At 45.0% G+C, this 21,846-nt stretch overlaps 1 pseudogene; it reads right to left on the reverse strand.

Annotated features, from left to right (window-relative positions):
• Positions 1-1,766: 1,766 nt before the first annotated feature.
• Positions 1,767-13,358, reverse strand: LOC137769140 (small ribosomal subunit protein eS1-like; annotated as a pseudogene).
• Positions 13,359-21,846: the final 8,488 nt, after the last annotated feature.

The following is a 21,846-nucleotide window of genomic DNA, read 5'->3' on the forward strand; positions in this document are numbered from 1 at the left end:
TAGTGATGGGGAAAAAAAGGTTGTAGCTGAGCTGTTAACATGGTGGAGAGAAAATGTGTCTGTGTGCGTGTGTGTGTGCATGTGTGTGTGTGCGTTTTATGCATAAGGGAGACCTCAGTGTGTTCATAGGTGAAAGGGGAGGAATCAGTGGAAAATGACAGTGGTCATCCTGGAGGAAGGGGTGATAGATGGTCTTGGAGCAAGTGGAGGGGGTGGACTCAGAAAAGAGGAAGGATGTTTCGCAAGTAGGAGGAGGAGGGTGGGACCAGTGGTTATTAATTACAGTCATTTCTGATAAGTGTGACTCTCTGGTCTCAAAAAATAAAAATAAAAAAGTCACATTGTCCTTATTACTAAAGATTATATCCAGTGTTCACTAAAGGGTATAACCTGAATTTGAACATAATTAAGGTTTCTTAGCCCAGCAGCTTTTCAAACTGTGACAAGCATGGGAATCACTGCCTGTTTAAATGCAGATTGTGAAGAGGAGGTGGGACAGGGCCTGATGTTCTGCATTTCCAACAAACACCCCAGGGATGCGGTTGCTGCTTAGACCTTCCATCCTTGCTTCCAGGAGGCTTTTTTTTTTTTTTTTTTTGCAATGGCAGCTGAATGTAAATATTTTACATTGTCTTAACCTTGTAATGAAATTTATGCGAGAAATACTGAACACCCTTTCTTCTGAAGTTAACTGAAATAAGGTTGAAATACATCTTATCACAAATGTGTTCTAGTTTTAAAGAACTCAGAATGCTCATGTGTATCTCAAACATTAATTTTCTCAGTACTAAGAAAGGAGTTGTCTTCAGAATTTGAAACCATATTGTTTTGGAATATTAGAAAACAAAATTGCTTAAAAGCAGAATGTGATCTTGATGAAATATTTATCTGTAGTGAATTATTATTATTATTTAAATTTTATTTTATTTTATTTATTTTGTTTTTGGCTGTGTTTGGGTCTTCGTTGCTGCATGCGGGCTTTTCTCTGGTTGCGGCGAGCGGGGGCTACTCTTCATTGCGGTGCGTGGGCTTCTCATTGTGGCGGCTTCTCGTTGTGGAGCACAGGCTCTAGGCGCGTGGGCTTCAGGAGTTGTGGCTCGCGGGCTCTAGAGTGCAGGCTCAGTAGTTGTGGCACACGGGCTTAGTTGCCCCGCGGCATGTGGGATCTTCCTGGACCAGGGATCGAACCCATGTCTCCTGCATTCGCAGGCGGATTCTTAACCACTTCTCCACCAGGGAAGCCCTGTAGTGAATTATTGATCAGTTATTTTTTTGAGGGATATACTGTTTGTTGATTCAAAGGGCCTTCTCAATCTTTTCTACAGATGTTTTTAGGGTATTAGTATGATTCATTATTAATGGTCTAGATATACTTTTTAAATGTTAACATTTAGCAAAGTAATGCTTTTTTTCACGAATAAGAACTTTTATTTGTCATCATTAAAAGTATAAATTTTTTTAAATTTTTATTTATTTATTTATTTATTTATGGCTGTGTTGGGTCTTCGTTTCTGTGCGAGGGCTTTCTCCAGTTGCGGCGAGTGGGGGCCACTCTTCATCGCGGTGCGCGGGCCTCTCACTATCGCGGCCTCTCTTGTTGCGGAGCACAGGCTCCAGATGCACAGGCTCAGTAGTTGTGGCTCACGGGCTTAGTTGCTCCGCGGCATGTGGGATCTTCCCAGACCAGGGCTCGAACGCATGTCCCCTGCATTGGCAGGCAGATTCTTAACCACTGCGCCACCAGGGAAGCCCCAAAAGTATAAATTTTAAACAGATTCTTGTACTACTGGCTCATATCCATCAGCTCGTTCGACTTTAGCACCTGTCTCGTCCACAGCAGCTTTTCCAGAACTACTACCTTCACCATGACACTCCATGAGTTTTCCCAACTCAAACTTGGGCTTCTTCAGCATTTTTACTTTCCTAACAAAGACATCATAGAGCAGATAAGTAGACTGGCAAGCCTTTTCTATGTCTTTTCCAATGCTGTCTGGAATCAATTTATTGACCACTTCTTTCAAGTCATTTGTCTTCGCCTCTTGGGTCATGGTTTCCATCATCTTCTTCCAGATTTGGCAGACCTGTTGGTGCTGGGCACAAGAGGTCTTCCGAATCTGATTGTTACATTTTTTAGTAAAACCCACACAGAATAGACGAAGCAAATAACCATGGGTAGTCTTGACACCAATGTGAGCTTCAGCCATGGTCTGCCATTTTTTGACCATGGAGCACATTTTGTCACAGGTAAGATCCATGCCATGGAGATCAGTCAGGCAATTTTTTGCCCTGAACATCTTCAGTAATTAGCTTGAATTTTCTAAATGCAACTTCATCATTCTGCAGATCAGCAAGGCTCACTTCAAAAACAGAATCCGTAAGGTCATCAGATGTGATTTTGGTTTCTTGAGTTTTTGTGACTAGTGTTTTCCCAATATTTCTTATATTGACACATAGCTAGTGCTTTCACATCATACCAATCTTTCTTAGAAAATGAGTCAACCACTTTCTTCTTGGCTCCCTTTTTGCCACTTTCATAAGGTGCTTGTTCTTGCCAACCACCGTGGTGCTGCTCAGAGAGCCAAAAAGCCAACGTAATGCTTTTTAACAGAAAACTGCAATATAATATAAGCATGCTGTTTACAAAGTAACTATAGGACTTATTTTTTTTATTAATTCCTAGTTTTGAATGCATAAACTATGATGAATGTCTTCCTCTTTCAATCCCATCAGCATATTTCTGTCACTTCATGTAAAAGCTCATTTGAGATGATGTTAAAAGCCAGGACTAGATAGGTGGAATAACCTGCCTGTCACCTGACGTGGGTCAGATCCTGCAGAAAGCGGAGGCTCAAAGATAATCAAGCATAGATCGGAAAAGGAGATTATTATAACCTGAAGACAAAATTCAAAATTTTCTTCCTCTGGAATCATTTTTAAAAGTTTCTTTCGAGACTTCCCTGGTGGTCCAGTAGTTAAGAATCTGCCTTCCAGGGAGACGCAAGAGGGAAGAGATATGGGAACATATGTATATGTATAACTGATTCACTTTGTTATAAAGCAGAAACTAACACACCATTGTAAAGCAATTATACTCCAATACAGATGTTAAAAAAATAAAAAAAAATTAAAAAAAAAAGAATCTGCCTTCCAATGCAGGGGACGTGGGTTTGATCCCTGGTCGGGGAACTAAGATCCCACATGCTGCGGGCAACTGAGCCCACACGCCACAACTACTGAGCCCGCGTGCTCTGGAGCCCACGCACCACAACTAGAGAGAAGCCCGCGCGCTGCAACGAAAGATCCCACATGCTGCAACGAAGATCCCGTGTGCTGCAACTAAGACCTGACTCAGCCAAATAAATAAATAAATTTTTTTAAAAGTTCTTTTCATTTGTAATACTTTGCACACGTGAAAAATGCAAAAGGTTCCAAGCGTGTAGGGTGAAAGTCTCCTGCCTCCCGTGCTGTCTTCACAGAACTCCCCTCTGTCAACCAGTGTCTTGTGTCTATTTCAGAAAGCAGCTTTACTTTGTATGTTTAATATTTCATATTAATACATATAGTCTGCACTATTCTTAATAGCTACATAATAGGGTATGATTTTTCCATAATTTTCCCCAAATTTGAATTTTTCTTCATAAAGAAAGTTACATGCAAGTGAATATATTGAGCATTTAGGACCTTTAAGGAGGAATGTCAGTAGATGCCTACAGGGAAATTCAACATCCCTCTAAACTGTTGCCTTATATTTGTAGAGACCGTATCAAAAGCTTGAAGCCCCTGCTAACTCTCCATTCTTACAATTCTAGGAGCCCCTGCTGGGTTTAACAGGACGCTAGAACAGAGCAAAGAGGAGATGCCATTCACTCCTGCGTATCAGCAGACCTACCGGTTAATACCATCAAGAAATGCTCCAAGGCACTTCCATGCCTGTGGGTGAATATTAGAGCCATTCCAAACCAATGCTAACATCTGCATGCTTTCCAGAAGACCTCTGATGATGCAGAACAATCATCACCATGTACAAAATGCAAATCCAGTGGGCACCTGGGAGACCTCACATGACAGTATTGGTTCTGGAGTTCAAGTGGAGTTCCAGCAGGACTTTGTCTTTGTCTGTTTATCTAGTCTCTCATCTATTCAATACACATTTATGAACATTTACTGTGTTCCAGGCACAGTTCTGCTCCTAGGGGTATGAGAAGAGAGACAAGGTTCTTGCCTTCGGGGAGCTTACATTCCGGTGGGGAATAGCTGGCTCCACCTCACCAAAGCCAGCCAGTCTTTGTGTTCCTTCCTCATTCTGGTCATTGCTTTCTTTCATTACCAGCTCCACCCCCACCGCCCGCGCACTCACACACACACACACACACACACACACACACACACACACACACACACACACGCCTACCCTCTCTAGTCAACCTGCAAACATGCATGCTCTGCTCTTCGTTTCATCACCCCGGATGCCTTGCCTGTGTATGTGCATCTATTCATTCCCATGTGTCTAAGTGTCTTCTTTATGCCCAGCAGGGTTGGAAGCTCTTTGTGGGGACTCCATAAAATTGACTGAATGAAGGCCCGGCTCTTGGCATTAAGGCTGAACTTTTTTTAAAGTAAGTTTTTAATTTTAAAACAGTTTTTTATTCACAGAATAGTTGCAAAGATAACGTACAGAGTTCCCGTATACCCCTCAGCCAGCTCCTCCTGTCGTTAGCATCTGACATTACAATGGTATATTTGTCACAATTAATGAACCAATATTGATACGTTGCTATTAGCTAAAGTCTATATCTTATTCAGATTTCCTTAGCTTTTCCACTGATATCCTTTATCGGTTCCAAGGTCTCACCTAGGATGCCACACCACAAGTGGTTGTTGTGTCTCCTTAATCCCTCTGGTCTGTGATAGTTTCTAGTCTTGTTTCTCATGGAGTTTTGACAGATTTGAAGAGTTCTAATTAGGTATTTTGTAGAATGCCCCTCTAGTTGGGTTTCCCTGATGCTTTTTTTATGGTTGCACTGGGGTTGTGGGCTATTGGAGGAAGCCAGCAGAGGTGAAGTGCCCTTCTCACATCTTTTCGGGGGTACATGCCATCCACATGACGGGACAGTAAAATCTATCTTGAACACCTGGTCAAGGTACTGTTTGCCAGCTTTCCTCACTGAAGGTGACCCTGTTCCCCTTTTACCTACTCTTGTTGCTTGGAATCAAGTCACTAAGTGCCTTCCCCCTCCCCTCAAGGGGGTAGGGGGTGGGGAGAATTAAGCTCCACCTCCTGGAGGGTAGTATTTATGTAAGTCATTTAAATTCTTCTGTAAGAAAGAAGTAACTCTCCCCCTCTTCATTTATTTATTTAGTCAACCACTTAATATCAGTATGGACTCTCATGCATATTTATTTAAAGATTTGGGTTATAATCTGATATTAGGCTATTTATTTTGCTGCTCAAATTGTTCCAATTTTGGCCATTGGGAGTTCTTTTTAGGTTGGCTCCTGTGTCCCTTTGACATGCCCCATCCTTTTGTTTTTTGAGTATTTCTTTACTTTCTGGCACTACTGTATATTTCCTTCCCCAGCCTTAGAATCAGCCATTTTTCCAAGGAACCCCGGTTCCTTTTATTGGGGAGGCCTATTTTTCAATCCAGACCTCAGCATCACTTACCCACCCACTCAGGCAGCCAGTCAAGGAATACGTAGGTATATTCTTCTCTCATGCTGATCATTGAACCAGATGCAGGATATATAGTGGGGAACAGAGCATACAAGTCCCTGCCTTTAAAAGCTAGTGATGTGGCCTGCGAGACAGACAATGAGCAAGTCTCAACGAAGAAATACGTAATTATAACTTTGATACGTGCTTCAAAGGGAAGGGACATGGCCCTCAGATGAAAAATAACCTAAGTCAGGGACCTGGGTTGCATCAGGTGGCCGGAGAAGCCCCCCATGGGTAGCTAACATTTAGATAGAAAGTTGATGAGAACGATTCAGCCATTCGAAGAGCAGAGGGAGGAGTGTTTTCGAAAACTGCAGGTGAGTGGGTCATGGCTAGCTTTTTAAAAAAAGGACAGAACATACCGGAAGTATCATGTAAAACTAATGTTGCCTTTATTTATAGGTTGATGTATTTACTGGTTCATGGTATAAAATATTTCTTACTGGGGAGTATTGTCAAAAAAAAAAGTTGAAAGCAACTGTTTTAGGAGGAAATAAAGGCAGATTGAAAGCTCTGAAAAGAGAAAAAGCCGTAACATACTTGAGGACCTGAAAGGAGGCCAGTGTGACTGTGGGGAGTGAACCTAGATGTGAGAAGAGGCTGTAAATGTAGGGAGGTGCGCAGCCCTCGAACAGGGCCAGGGCCCAGGAAGCCTTGGTATTTTAATTAAGGAGCAATGGGAAGTCATTGGAGGGCTGCAAATGGGGAAGTGTTGATATTTAAGAAGATCTTTTAGGCTCCTATGTGGAGAATGGAAGGAGAGGGCAAATGAGGAAGCCGGAGCCAGTCAGCGAGAAGGGTCGTACAGAGGGAGGCCCAAGCAAGAAGAGTCACTAGGACGTGTGTTCACATTCCATCGTCAGTCTTGTACTCCCAGCCACTAGAACAATGCCTGGAACACAGAAGACCTTCAATGTATACGTGTTGAATGAATAAGTTACATGACTGTAGTAAAGACGGAGAGACGTGGTTGAGTCAAGACATGTTTGGGAACCGGGAAGTCTTGCTGATAGATTGGGTCTGGGGGAAGCGGACGGGGAGAGTGAGAGCCCTCCCTCACACACTGTACCCCGCCAGTGCTCACGTTTGCTTTCTTTCTCTGTTGTTGGGCTACTTTGGGTAGTTACAGGATCCTTCAACTGTTTAGACTGTGTTTCTACCTCTGTGCTTAGTCATAGTGGCCAGAAGTGGAAATAACAGAATTTTTCAAGAGAAACTGAGATTGAGTAGAATCACAAAAACCAGTTCTTAGCACAGGTTTTCAGACCCACAGATTTTATAATCTTTGATGCCAAATCTCTGAAATTCTGTGAGCGCCAATCACTAGCAAATAAAGATCCTCACAGGGGCACCAAAATTCCTGGCGTTTTAGCATTCTGACAGGGAGCTGGAGGGGTGGGGGGGAGGGGCGGGTAATCGTGTATAGCTATGTGCCAAAGACCCTTCTCCCACCCGATTTTATGTCATATTAAAATATATTGTGGCCAAATCCTTTCTTGATTCTCCTTTTCTTGACAGTGCTGATGCCTGAGGTCTGCAGCTGGCTGCCCACTTGGCCGCTGGCTTCCTCAGCAGAAGACAGCCACCTCCTGTCACTGTGGAGGAACTGGGACGAGGACAGGCCTAGACAGAGCCAACATGGAGCAGAAAACAGGAGGAGCCGGACCCCAGGAACAGAAAGATGTGAGTCCTCTCTGGAAAGTCGGGCACCAGAGATGGGCGTGCTCCAGAAATGCTGGTTAATTTTGAAGGATTGGTCCTTTTGGTCAAATGGGTTTCATGCTCTTGACTGAGAAGCCAGAGCAACCATCAGATGTTACTGGGAGTGATGCCAGTGGTGTTTGCATTGGTTAAGAATTTTCATATGACAGAATAACAAACTCAAACTGGCTTAAGCAAACAAAGGGGTTGTGTTAGCTTATGGCCTGAAAACTCCAGCACGCAGTCTAGAATTTAAATCTTCCTCACGATACCAGCTCCATGTCCGTTTTGTTTAGAGCACTGCCTCTTCTGTGTGTCGGCTTCATCCTCAGGCTGGCACTTCTCTTGGTGGCGCAAATGGCTGAGGGAATTTTGAACCTTGTATTCTCCAATACACCATCCAGGAGAAGGGGGATTGTCCCCTCTGGTAAACCCACAGAGGGCTGAGGAAGCTTTTTTTCCAGAAGCCCTAGGAAACATTTCCTCAAATCCCACTGGCCTGAATCGGGCTGTATGCCCACCCCTGAGCCAATCACCATGGCCAGGTGATGGATACTCTCTGGCTTAAGCACATCAGGGCTACCCCTGGGAGCTGGATGTATCAAGCAGTTAGAGAAAGGGGAGACAGTGAGGGGTTGGTGCCCTCAAGGCAAAATGTGGGTGCTGTGGCAGGAAAAGGGGGGAGAGAGATGATAGGGAGGCAACCTATGTGTGTTTACTACATCAACATCATTATTATCGTGATAAAGGCCAAACTGGAGGCAGTGCAGGTATAGATAAGGAAACCTTTGTTCAGAGCCCCAGTTCTGCCTGCTTCTAGGTGAGTGACTTAACCTCTTCAGGTCTCAGTTTCTTTATCTGAAAAGATGTGGATGAAAATACCTCAGGGAGGGTAAAATTCATATATCTAAATATGTCATATATATATATCTCTCTCTCTCTCTCTCAGAATATATCAGGTTATATATTTGAAAAAATAAAAATAAAATATGAGGTACTTTTTGTATTTTCTCAAAGTGGCAATTACAGTCAGTCCTGTAGAAGCCAAGATTGAGCCCACTTTTCAGCCTAGTAGGACAGCAGGTGGAAGGAAGGCTTCCCTGGCCACCAAGTGTTGGGCAAGTCAGGGCCCATCTCGTGTCTTCATGGCGAGAAAGAAGTTTCACTGGTTCAGAACCAAACTTAAGCAGCAGGTGTTCAGGGATGGGGTGTTGAAGTTTCAGCTTTGATTTTTCTATGAAATCGTTCAGGTTATTAAAATGTCGGCCCTATTCTCTTGTTTAAGAACTGGTTTCATTTCTAATGACACAGCACCATCATGCCATTCCTTGATTTAGTCACGAGAACCAAAACTAATGTGTGGCTAGTTTCATGTCGTTTTTATAGCAGTTAGTACAGAGAACAACAGGCTCTTGTAAAAACAGATGTATTTGCTATCTGTTTCTCTATCTGCTGCCTCTCAGGCTCAAAACCCTATTTCTAAGATGGCGTGGTCCTCTGGTTGGGCCTTGTGGGAGAGGCTCCTGCGAGGACAAAAACCTGGCTGCTCTTCTCAGTGGGAAACCGAGTCCCAACCCCCAAACATTATAAGAATTGTAAAGGGGTGTCAGAAAGAGACCTTTCACCTTTTGAGAGAAGACTCGCTTGGCATTAATGTCTACTGTGAACACAGAGGAGGGGGTTTTATTGATGAGCCTCTGTAAACTTCTTCAAGGCCTTGTGGTATTCACATGAAAAAGTGAGCATATATTTAGCATTCCTAGAAAAAGCATGACCTTCCTAGTAATGCTAATACTCTCATAATGACACCACAGCCAGTCTCCTCACAGAGGCTTTATCATCTACAGTGTCTCTATAAGCAGGTTAGATAACGAATGTTTACAGATGAGGAAACAGAGACATTGAATCTTCCATGGCTTCAGAGAGAGAGTGTTGTGGAATTTAATTAGAGTCCTGGGCTAACCTCTACTGTGTAACTGCTTGATCTCTCTGTGTCTGAGTTTCCTCACATATAAAATGCAAATAATAATAATAATAATAATAATAATAATAATAATAATAAAATCCCTCACGGGTGGTAGTGAGGATCATGTAAACGAATGCATGTAAAGTGTTTAGACCAGCACCTGGCACATAGTTTTCACTCGATAAATGTTGTTGTAATTATCATTACCTTCACTATCCTTTTTTCTCAATTGCAAGTTAAATGACCTTGCCTCTTTGACTCACACGTATACAACCCACCTACTGGGTCTCCCCCCCAACCTCAGTTATTCATTTGATCTTGATCTCAGTTTGTCTTCCAGCATCTGTCTCAGACTAGGGCAAGTCTTGCTTCCATGCTAGAAAGCTGGCCTCCTCTAGGGCCATCTCACCAATCTTTTCTTGTTGCCTTTTAATGCTAAATATGACTCCTAGGGCACCAGTGTTTTTTAAAATGTTGAATATTGAATTGAATTTCATGTTACATAGATCCAACTCACCTGGAATACCTCATTGGGCAGTTATGCCTCCTGTTCTTTGCTTTGATTCGGAGCCTGTGCTATGCTGTAGTCAAGCCCCGGTCACCTTCTTGGCCCAGTTTTAAATGTTTCATCCAGTTCAACCAACATCATATCACTTAATTCCCACATTTTAAAAAATTTCCACATGGGAACATTGTCAAGAAAGCCTTTCTGTAGTTCATTTCTTTATCTTAATTCATTCTTTGTTTCTTTCAACCAGTATTCTTTACTGTGTTCACCTGAGCAGTCCCACTAATATTGCTGGTATTTATTGCTTCGCATATGTACATCTTGTCCCTTCTCTCAGATTGTGAATTTCTTGAGGCCAAAAGCCATTGTTTCTATTTCTTTGCATCATCTGCAAGACCGTGGGCAGGTCTGCCTGGGGACTAACTTGTGGAAGGGCTGTGACTGCATCTATGGATCTCCCTGATCCTTTCCCTCTGCTTATAGCCTCTTTCTTTTCTCCTAAGTGTCTCACTAGGCCTTAAGCAAGCAGAGACGTAGATTTCATCGTCAGGGCTGATCTGTCCTGTATTTGGGGCTTTGAAGGTGATACACCCAGGGGCGTCCTTGGACCAGGCCTCCAACACCCTCTGTTGGTGTACGTGTTGGCAAATTACCTGCCATTTCCTCCAACAAATGATCACATCTCCCGTTCACGTCTCATTGTGTTTTCCTTGGTTTAATCTCTCTCCTCCTACCCACAGTCTTATCCTGCCTTTCCCTGATTCTCTTGCAGGCCTGTCCCATTTCCTGGCCTCTGTTCGTGCATTGGCCATTACTCTTGCTCGACCCTTCTGTGTGCCTCACTTTGGTTTCTGTTCCCCCTGTTCTTTTTCTTTCACTTTCCCCCGCCCACCAGCCCTTTTTAACAGTGTCATCATGACTTATAGTTTGGGAACATGGCCCTCGCCATCTCCCACATTACACAGCCGCCCCAGCTTTCGTTTGCCCAGCATCCCTTCCCTGAGCCAATCCGGCAGGATGGAAGCTCTGCCACGGCCAGACACCAGCACCAACTCTTACTGTGAGCCCTGCTTCATGCCCGTCTGCGGAAGCAGGGGCAGGGCTGAAGATGGAGGCCACAGAGAAGGACCCCAGACCTCTCCTCAGCTTCTGCTGGGTTGTGTGAGTTGGGTGTGACCCCAAGACTCAGAGCAGCTTTGCTCTGTGAAAGCGCGAAACAGGGAGGGTTCTCTGAAAGGAATGGTCTGGGCTGCGGGGAAGAGGTGGGGTAGCACATGTGACAGAGACCCAGGAGGTTTCTTGTACTGACATGACTTGGCCTCCTAATCCACAAAACTCAGCTGAAACACCCAAGCCAATGAATAACAGGGTCCCGGCCATAAGCAGAAAACGCTCTTCGCTTTTTCTTCCCTCCACCTCACCCATGCAGCCTTGTGCAATCTGCCCTTATACAAAGGTTTGCAAAATTGTCCAAGTGGAGGACAGGTCTGCAGTTTCTTGGCCACACTTCCCTTCCCGGAGGGTCAGCCAGCACAGCTGGAGTAAGCTGACGGAGTAGGAGGGGAAGGGGACGGCAAGGATGCTGCGAACGGGGCCTTCTAGGACTCAGTTTCAGAGATCAAGAAAGCGGTCTTCTTATGTCAAACATGCAAACTGAATTTGGTCAGACACTCTCCTTGTGAGGCAGCTGCCCTTTGAAGCTGTGGACCGGGGTGGAAATAAAAGCTCCTGTCTGAGAAAGGATATGTTTCTTTCTTATGCTCTCTCCTGACCATGCTATTTCCTGCTGGTTTGCTGCATGGACCCTCTGCCGGCAGCATGGGGGGAGCCTGCAGCAGCCGGAGCAGCGGCGCCTGAGTGAAAGTGATTAACACCCTGAGCTTCACAGCTACCTCGGCATCTGCCGCACCTTTCCCCAGCCTGACCTCCCCTTGATGCCTTTCTGCTGCTGCTGTGTGAGCCAAGCTCGAAAGCCAGGCTGAACAGGCTGGTTGAGGAAAGGAGTGAGACAGGTCTTAAGTCCCAGAAAGGCAATGCAGCCCAAATCCTGGTACTAGTGGTTAAAGCCCACCCATGGGTGCATCTCACCTATGACACAGGCAAGAAAGCAAATACAGCTAAACTCAAGATGGACATCTGTATTCAGATATCTTTTATATTCACCCATATTACCTGGTATGGTGCTGAGAATGCATTTAATATTTATGGACCCTTTTGGCCTTAAGTAAGGCCTGGCCAAGATAAAGGGAAAAGATAATAGGAATTTTGCCAAACAGGACCAAAGAATGCAATTTTTTAAACTGTATTTTATTATTTTTTTCTCTTCCATTATGGTTTATTATAGAATATTGAATATAGTTCCCTGTGCTATATAATAGGACCTTGTTGTTTACCTATTTTATATATAATAGTTTGTATCTGCCAATCCCAAACTCCTAATTTATCCCTCTTCCACCCCCTTTCCCCTTTGATAACCACAAGTTTGTTTTCTATGTCTGTGAGTCTGTTTCTGCTTCATAAATAAGTTCATTTGTGTCATATTTTAGATTCCACATATAAGTGATATCATATGGTATTTGTCTTACTCTTTCTGATGTACTTCCCTTAGTATGATTATCTCTAGTTACATCCATGTTGCTGCAAATGGCAAAATTTCATTCTTTTTTATAGCTGAGTAGTATTCCATTGTACTTATACCACATCTTCTTTATCCGTTCATCTGTCAATGGACATTTAGGTTGCTTACATGTCTTGGCTATTGTAAGTAATGCTGCTATGAATGTTGGGGTGCATGTATCTTCTCAAATTATAGTTTTCTCCAGATATATGCCCAGGAGTGGAATTGCTGGGTCATATACCTCTATTTTTAAAGAACTATTTTTATAGAACCTTAGCTTTAGTTGGTATCAGCCAACGTGTGCCAATCTCCTTTCTGACCGTCTTATTTTAGAACTAAATGTATAATGTTACCCATACCAAGTATCTTGGATATCTTTTTCAATTGATTTTGAAAGTTCACAGAGCTGGACTTTTGAGGCCTTCTACTCTAGACCTGTGGAGTACACGGATGATCCACTGAAGTGCAAAAAGAATATTTTAACTTCTGTTTACATCTATGTTTTGTTTTTTTTGTTTTTTGTTTTTTTTATTCTGCAGTGAATTTTATTCAATTCAAAGGGGGCATTCCCTTATGAAAAATAAAAAACTGAGGGTGCACAAGCATGCATTGTGAGACAAACCAGTGCTGAGGCCTGCTCAGACCAAACGAGAGCAGACACGAGTTCGTACAACAGCGCACATGAAGGTGTTTTTATTCAATACAAACAGACAGCAACAGTGGCAACAGAATGAGGCCATAAATTTATTTACTTACTTTTGGCTGCGTTGGGTCTTCGCTGCTGCGCGCGGGCTTTCTCTAGTTGCAGCGAGCGAGGGTCACTCTTCCCTGCGGCGCGCAGGCTTCTCATTGCGGTGGCCTCTCTTGTTGCGGAGCACGGGCTCCAGGCACACGGGCCTCAGTAGCTGCGGCCTGTGGGCTCAGTAGTTGTGGCTCGCGGGCTCAGCAGTCGCAGCTCGTGGGCTCTAGAGCGCAGGCTCAGTAGTTGTGGTGCACGGGCTCAGTTGCTCCGCGGCACGTAGGATCCTCCCGGACCAGGGCCCGAACCCGTGTCCCCTGCATTGGCAGGTGGATTCTTAACCACTGTGCCACCAGGGAAGTACCCACATCTATGTTTTAATGTAAAAATGAAGAAAGGAATTAAGCTTTACTAGTACTACTAGTAATAATAATATGACTAATATTTGCTATACATATTTGCAAGTATATGTGTATAACATTTACAAATAAATATAAATATGATGGGGATACAGGTTCTAATTTTGCAGGGGGTGGGGACTGGATTGTATGATCAAAGAAGTTTGCTGGGACTGTTGCTTCTGACCATATAGACTAATAGAGACCAAATTTACCCTCCGGTCTGAAACAGCCCCCACAAAAAAACAGGATCTAGCATAGGAGTTGTCACATGATAGTTGCTGAATGAACATGAGTTGAATGAATAACTGCAGCTCCCCAGGGAAGCCCAAGATGGTTAGATCACAGATGATGGGGCGTTAGGGCCCAGTGCACCTTAGCACTGATCTATTCCAGTTTCCTCATTATCTAGATGAGGAAATTGAGGTCCAGAGCCACACAGTGACTTCTCCAAAGTCCTTCAGCCCCTAGTGGTGGAGTTACTGGGAATATTCTTTCCTATAAACCAACCCTAGAGTCAAGCAAGTCAATAAACCGCAGCCCCAAGCTGCAGAAGGACCTTTCTTTTTTTTTTTCTTTTTAAAAATAAATTTATTTATTTATTTTTGGCTGCATTGGGTCTTCGTTGCTGTGCGTGGGCTTTCTCTAGTTGTGGCGAGTGGGGGCTTCTCTTGTTGCGGAGCACGGGCTCTAGGCGCACGGGCTTCAGTAGTTGTGGCTCGCGGGCTCTAGAGCGCAGCCTCAGTAGTTGTGGCGCACGGGCCTAGTTGCTCTGCAGCATGTGGGATCCTCCCAGACCAGGGCTCTAACCTGTGTCCCCTGCATTGGCAGGCGGATTCTTAACCAGGGAAGCCCCAGAAGGACCTTTCTTAAAGGGCTAATTCCTGCTACTCACAGAACAGGGACAGGGTGGAGTTTGAGGTGTTAAAGGTAATATGTTCAGAAACCAAAATAGGCACCAAGAATTATTGCAGACAAAGCCACTTGGAGTTGAAGATATGGCCAGACATTGCTCAATTCTAGAAAAAGACTGAAAGAAACTTCCAGGTTGGGTAGAGAGGCCAGAGGAAGATCATTGCTAACATAAGCTCTGGTCGCACCTCAAGACTCTACAGGAGACTTTGGGCTCTGGATCAAAAAAGGCCTATCTACCTAGAAACTCCAGAAGATTCTGGACCTGATCCAGGCCAACCAATACTTCCTAGGATAGCCCGCAGGCCCTGGGTCCGTCCTGGGAGTTGGGGGGCAGGTGGGCCCACAGCGAGCAGTCTCATGTTGGGACCCCACTGCCCAACTGCTTGGCCTGACTGAGACCCCACATGGAGAAGACCCAGTCCTGAGGGGGACACTGTCAGCAGTGGAGACCTTCAGGCCACATGACATGTGCATCACGGGAGGATCTTCCTGCTCTGGACTATAGGAGCCGCTGACTTTGTACCCAGCAGGCGGGAGCAAACCACTCCACCCCACCCCCGCCAGGCACTTTGTCCTGGGTTTTCTTGGGAAGTGGCAGCTGTGGACGAACCCTTTCACTTTGGGTTTCTCCTCAGTTCACATTTCTGCCTGCTCCTCAAAGTCCTTGAGAAGGCAACCCAGCTCTTTCAAAGCACTTTTTTTCAGGGCCGGAAAATTCTAAGACATGTCAGTGACTGCCTGCTGTTGTCTTTAGTGTTTAAGACTTGATCTGGGCCCGTCGTAGGAATGGACTTCTGCCCACAAAGGCTTCGTACTGCCTCTCCTCCCACCCGGAGTATGTCTGCGGGGTATACGGGGCGGAGGCTAGTGCTTGGCTCTTGTTTCAAAGATTTTTTGGCAGTCTCACAGTTCAGCAAGGTTTTCAGCACTGACATTTGGGCTTCACCTGACAGCGTGAATGACACGGTTTGAAAGTGAATGGTGCTTTAAATGAGGCATATACAGACTTCTCTGCCCTGGGATCTCTAGAAGGAGAGTTCCTCCCGAAAGGAATCTAACAGGAGATGATTATACAGCTTAAAGCGAGTCTCCTGAACAATACTTGCCATCTGATGTACACCGGATTTGGAGGTGAATCTCCTCCTTAGGCTCAGGGCCCAGCTAGGAGGTGGTCTGAACCAGCCTGACCCAGGGGTGGACATAACCAGCCAAGCTTCACCTGTGCTGTGCTCCCTCAGCACGGAATTGTCCACTCGACTCACTAGCAGAGGCCAAACGCAGAGCCCTGGAATGGGAAAGGCATGTTCCTGGCAGCCAGTGACTGGAAAGTGATCTCTGTGCCCGAATTAGACTGAGCAGGACAGGGCTGTCATTAGTCTCCACTTTATAGATCAGAAAACAAAGGCATTGAAAGAGCAAGTAAGGCACCCACTGCCACAGGGTGAGTCAGCAGTAAACTGGGCCCAGGACACAAATTTTGTGCCTTCTGGGCCAGCATTCGGGTCTGCCTCGCCCTCTGTGGTCTCAGAGAAGATGTCTCCTGCTTTATCCATAGCAAGAGTTCTTTGTGACACTCATTCCGTGAATCCTGCCCTAACACTCTCTGTTCTCCTCAGGTTTGCTCAACAGCCTGAGGCCCTGCCTTCCTCAGTCTCCCTTCACGCCGCCCCTTGGCCGTCTCGCGGGTTGTCCAGCTCCAACTGGCCTCTTACAGACTCGTCCCAGTTGGCCTCCCCACTCACTCCAGCACATCCACCAAGTGGTCCCCGTGCCCTCGGCCTTGGCCGTGGTGGCAACTTCCCCACACAGTGTGGCTCAGAAACACAGCCCTGACCTGGGGCTCCCAGGCTTGTTTCCTTCCCTTACTGCTTCTGTCACCCACACTGGTCTCTCTGGTTCCTTCAGCCACTCCCTGCATCCTCTTCCTCATCTCTTTCTCTGCCTGGAAAGCCCTCCTCTTCCTGTACCATCAAGGCTCTTTCAGGAATTCTAGGCCCCTCCCAACTCTTCAAGAACTCCTGTTTTTCCTTCTCTGCAATGTCTTCCTGTACTGCCTGAAGAAACATGGTGGTCTCTCCAGCTGCCATTTGCCCCCAAATCTGATTTGGCCTCAAATCTCTCACCAGTATCTCAAATTTTTATTTAAGGTGATGTGATAGGCAGAATTCTAAAATGACCCAAGATTTCCTGTTTCCCCACTTGCGTGCACACCCTGTGAATGTGATGGATTTTACCTGTGTGATTAGATACGTTTTATGGCACATTTGACCTTAGGGGAGATTATCCCAGTGGCCCTGACCTAATCATAACAGGGACCTCAGTCCTATAACCACAAGGAACTAAATTCTACTACCAACAAGAAAGTGCTAAAAGTGCCCTGTTTCCCCAGAGCCTCCAGACAAGAGTTCAGCTGAGCCAACACCTTGATTTCAACATTGTGTTACTCTGAGCAGAAGCCCAGGCATGCTGTGCCAGCCTTCTGATTTATAGAATTTAACTGTGAAATAATAAATGGGTATTGTTTTCAGCTGGTAAATTGGTGGTAATTTGTTATGGAGCCATAGAAAACTAATACAGGTAAATATTTAATTGTGTTGGAGTTGTGGATTTTCCACGTTTATCCTGGCACCAGAGTCTCAGGTCAGTAGCTACAGCCACAGTTGTGTTGATGTCAGCCTTAGACTGTAGACTCCCAGCAGGAGAGCCTGGCCACCTGGTTCCCTCTGAACATAATTCAGCAATAAGGGGGATTCTTGGTTCTCAGCACTCTGCTGCCAGCTCCGAGGCAAAGATGAACTTGGCCTTCCTGCCCTCAGGGGCTTCTAATATAGTAATTGGACAATCACTGAAAGAGTCTAATACAAAGAAGATCAAGGCAAGGGAAATCACATCCAGTATGGGAAATCAAAAACTTATTAGAGGAAGTGACATTGGACCTGAGCCCTGAAGGCTGAGTGGTGTTTTACTTTAGGGATGGAAATAGGAAATTGAGTGAATTTTTAGAGAAATAGCATGTTGGACATCTGACACATCAGGGGTAGTGTGAGTTAGGATAGAAACAGTATTCTGGGTCCCCAGTGTGTGAAGGCTCTTGAATCGTCAGGTGTAGTGTGTTTGGGTGATTTGGTGAGGAATTAGGGACCATGGAAAATTTGGAGGCTGGGGCGGGATAGAATCAAGGTGGACTGAGTATGTAAGATGGATTCAAGTAGAGGCAGCTAGGAGATGGGGATTATTTGCAGACCATGAGAGGAGAAGAGGTAAAAGTTAATCAGAGCCTGCATCATGGCTCTGGCAGTAGGGACAGAAGGAAGGAGAGAATGTCGCAGTCACTGGGGAAGATAGAAATTCCACCAACAGAGCCACGAAATGAACATAGCATCCAGCACAGGTCCATCCATGAGTCCCGCCTTCCTCCACTCAGTCCAATATTTAAGATGTATTGTATGTCTCCTCTACCCAATAATCTGTCCCAGGTGCTGCCCCAAAGGCAAACGTCACTACATTTGAGGAAGTAGGAATGACTGCGTTACCAAGAGACAAATGGTAAGTCCTGTAAGAGAAGTGTGGCTCGAGAACTACAGGTTCAGGAGGGAGGAAGATGGCGCCCAGCTGCAGTCAGAGTCTTCAAGAAAGAAAGACGTGGAGTCACTGTTTAACTTGTAGGTGGCAAATTTAAAAGGAGAGGGGTCTTTGCATCTCTCCTCTAAACTACCAGTGAAACTTCACCTCATCCTGGTACACACACACACACAAACACACACACACGCACGCATACACGCACGCATGCACGCACGCGGACACTCAGCTGGAGCCTGCTGACTCGCGCCTCACAACGACAAACGTGGTGAAGCAGTTATTCCTGCACATGCTCAGTTGGGTTGTTCTAGAAGACAACTGGGTAGCCCTTCGGGCCATTCCTTAGACACTGGCTTCCTCCAGCCACCTCCCTGGCTGACTGCCCGAGCTGTGGTGGTTATCATGACCGTACAGGGTAAGAGACATACAGCGTCGTTTTTGTTCAGCCATCACCAGACCAGCCGAGGGCCGACTAGGCCAGCAGGGCTCTTCCTCCTTCCCCCTCGGTTCTGGGTAAGCACACGTCTTCCACCCTTACTTTAAAGGCAGACAATTTGTTTTTAATCATTTGCCAACACAGCTGAGGATGATTATTAATTAATCAAAAACACTGACTTTTAACTTCCCACGCTCTCTCCAGAGATGCTGCAGTGACAGCTTGCATCTGGACTTCAGAGCTGTTTAGATGGAAGTGGGCACCATGCAGCAAAGATTTGTTTTTTTCTGGTTTATTCTTTTTAAAACACAACTCTAGCTTAATCCCATTTAGCCAGTAAACTTGATTTTTAAGGTGGTCTCGTTCTGTGGGATTTTCTGCTGGTCTTTATACAGCTTCCTTTGAAACCAGAAATGCTGTGTCAGGATTTCACAAAAAGGAAAATGTGAAGAGCACATTTTCTGTTCATCAAAAGCTCAAACCGAAGCACACGAGCGGCATGTTTCCATGAGTAATGAAACACCAGTGCCCTCCTCTGCTGGCAATCTCATGTAGTGGTAGTGCCCACCAAATTCGAGGTCTCGGCAAGGAATACCTAACAGCTTCTGAGAGCTAGTTTGAAACGTTACAGTTGTAACATCACAGCAAAGGATGATCTGATTCAGTGGGCTGAGGTTTAAGCAACGGAGTCTTTTTCCCCTGTTGTAAGATGGCGCTGCTGGGGAGCCATCCTCCCCTCTGAACTTGAGCTTTGTGGCGACACAGTGGTTTTCAGTGAAAAAAGAAAGGGGCGGCAGAAGATAGCTTGCCTCAAATTACACATCAAAGCTGAATGGCTACCTCTAGAGTGAGACGGGGTGCGCTTGGCTTCACCACTTGGCAGAGGCTAGAGTAAAATCTCGGATGCCTTTGTAGGAGCTGTACCGACGGATAGAAGATTTTAAGCAAAACCACACTTAGGAGGTAAGTGGGCTTCCCTTCCACTTAGTGAGGGCCACATCTTCAGAATCTCAAATACCTGCAAGGAGTGTGTTGTCTTGTAAATGCAGCGGTGCCAGCTTGGGAAAGGTGTTTTGTGAAATGTGGAGCAAGGACTCCCCCTCCCCCCCCACCCCGTGTGATTGTGCTTCCCTTCCCCATCCTCGGTGACCTATGTTCCCAAAGCCCCCAACTCCTTTAAGACAACTCCTGGAAGCTGTCTTGCCAGTGCTCAAACCGTCCCGGCTTTGTTTCTTCTCTTTGCTCTCCTGCCACCTGTCTTTCTGTCCTTGTCATTGTCCCTTAGCATCTCCACTGGAGGTGTGCAAGGGAAATAGAAGGAGAGAAAAACTCCACCTTGCCACAGTCCATTTGCTTCTTGTCAACAGCTCTGCTAAAAGGCAGAAGAGGAAGCTATTGCCCAAGATAAGAGTTTAGATAAGGTTTGGGGATTATCTGTAAAATTCACTTATTTGTGGTTACCCTCCCGATCACCTGAGGATAATGGGGGGGGGGGTGTCTTTATCAAGCACCTGTTTTTAGGAAGTTAAGAGCAAAATTCTTCAGTCATTTCTAAGAGCTGGTCAAAATAACTCGAGATAAAACTAGCATACCTACTTTATACCTTGTTGACATAAACCTAGCAAGCAGCTAAATATCCACTCCATTGTTTAGCTCTCTGAAGCCAACTGACTTTGGAAATGGAGAATTTCCTATCTCTTGTTAGTTGGGGAAAGAATTTAACTCATTCTCGGGTTAATAGCGGTCCCTGACAGCCCTGCAGTTCTTTTGAATGGCTGGGAAGAAGTAAATTGAATAGATAAGTGAGGGTCTTTGATTACAAGTAATAGAAAACAACTGAAACTAATTTAAGCCAAAAAGGTCAATTTATTATAAAGACTCAGCAGAGGATCTCATGAGACCCAAGGACCAGGCCTCTGCAAAGGGCTGGGGCTGAGGCCTGGAAGGCTTTAGGATTCTTGGTCCATCTCTCACCACCCACCTCCCCTTTAAAAAAAGCTATCCATCCTCTTCAGTTCACTCATTTATACCTTAACCCCACCCCCTTGTCCTTCCCCTTGCCCCCCATACACAGGGTAAAGAAAACAGAGCTGACCCAGGATCCCAAATTTCCACTGTCACAGGGCCAACCAGCAAAGAAACAAAGACCACTCTCTCTCTCTCTCTTTTTTTTTTTTTGCAGCACGGCATGTGGGATCTTAGTTCCCTGACCAGGGATTGAACTTGCACCCCTTGCATTGGAAGCACAGAGATTTAACCACTGGACCTCCAGGGAAGTCCCCAAAGACCACTCTCTTTCGGCACTAGTTTAAAATTCTCAAGAAAGAGCATCTGATTGGTCCAGCTTGAGATCTGTATCCGCCTCTTGCCCAATCAGCTCTGACGGGAGGGTGGGGTCGTGGGTATAAATATGGTTTCTGGGTCAGAGAGAGCCAGTGCTCAGAAAAAGTGTGTGGGTGATGGGATAGGATCACTCAACATTTAGTAATCCAACAAAAGAAAAGGGCCATGGTACCTGTTCCCCTCATACAATCTGGAGAAAAACCTGCACATGTAGGAAAACAGACAATTAAAATCATTTAGTGCTAATTACTGTGAGGATAAAAACCCTGATTAGAATGAGCTCTTAGGAAATAACCAAAACGGCCCATCTTCAGTTGAATAGATAAATACATTAAGGATGGGCATAAAATGGAACCCACAACACAGTGGTGAAAATTAATGAGCTACAGCTACACAGTTTAGTATGGATGAATCTTGAAAGTATAACGATGCATGAAAAAAGCAAGGCACAGAAAAATACATCCAGATGTTTTTACTTATGAGGTTCAGAAACATGCAAAATTGGACAATATATTAGAATGTAGTCTTACTTATGTGTATGGTAAACTATAAAGAAAAAAAGAGAGAATGATAGACTAAATTCAGTATAATGGTCACTTATGTGGTGGAGAATGAAAATGTGCTCAGGAACAGATAAACGCGGAGCTTCAAACAGGTTGGTAATGTTCTATTTCTTAAGCTGAGTGGTAGATGTGACAGCATTAACTTTATTATGATTTAATCTATACTTACGTACTGTTTTTGTTCATATGATATACTTTGTAATTAAAAATATATATAAATGAACGCCATTATGCAAGAATTCTAAGGAAGCCATTTCCCTGTCCTGGGTGATGGCCCACAGTATTGTGCTCACCTGATCAGGGGACGATGGTGAATAATTCAGTTTGTCAAGTGGTTTTCTGGTTTCTATCCATGTGACAACCAC

Source organism: Eschrichtius robustus, chromosome 9 (assembly GCF_028021215.1).
Source record: "Eschrichtius robustus isolate mEscRob2 chromosome 9, mEscRob2.pri, whole genome shotgun sequence".
NCBI lineage: Eukaryota > Metazoa > Chordata > Mammalia > Artiodactyla > Eschrichtiidae > Eschrichtius > Eschrichtius robustus.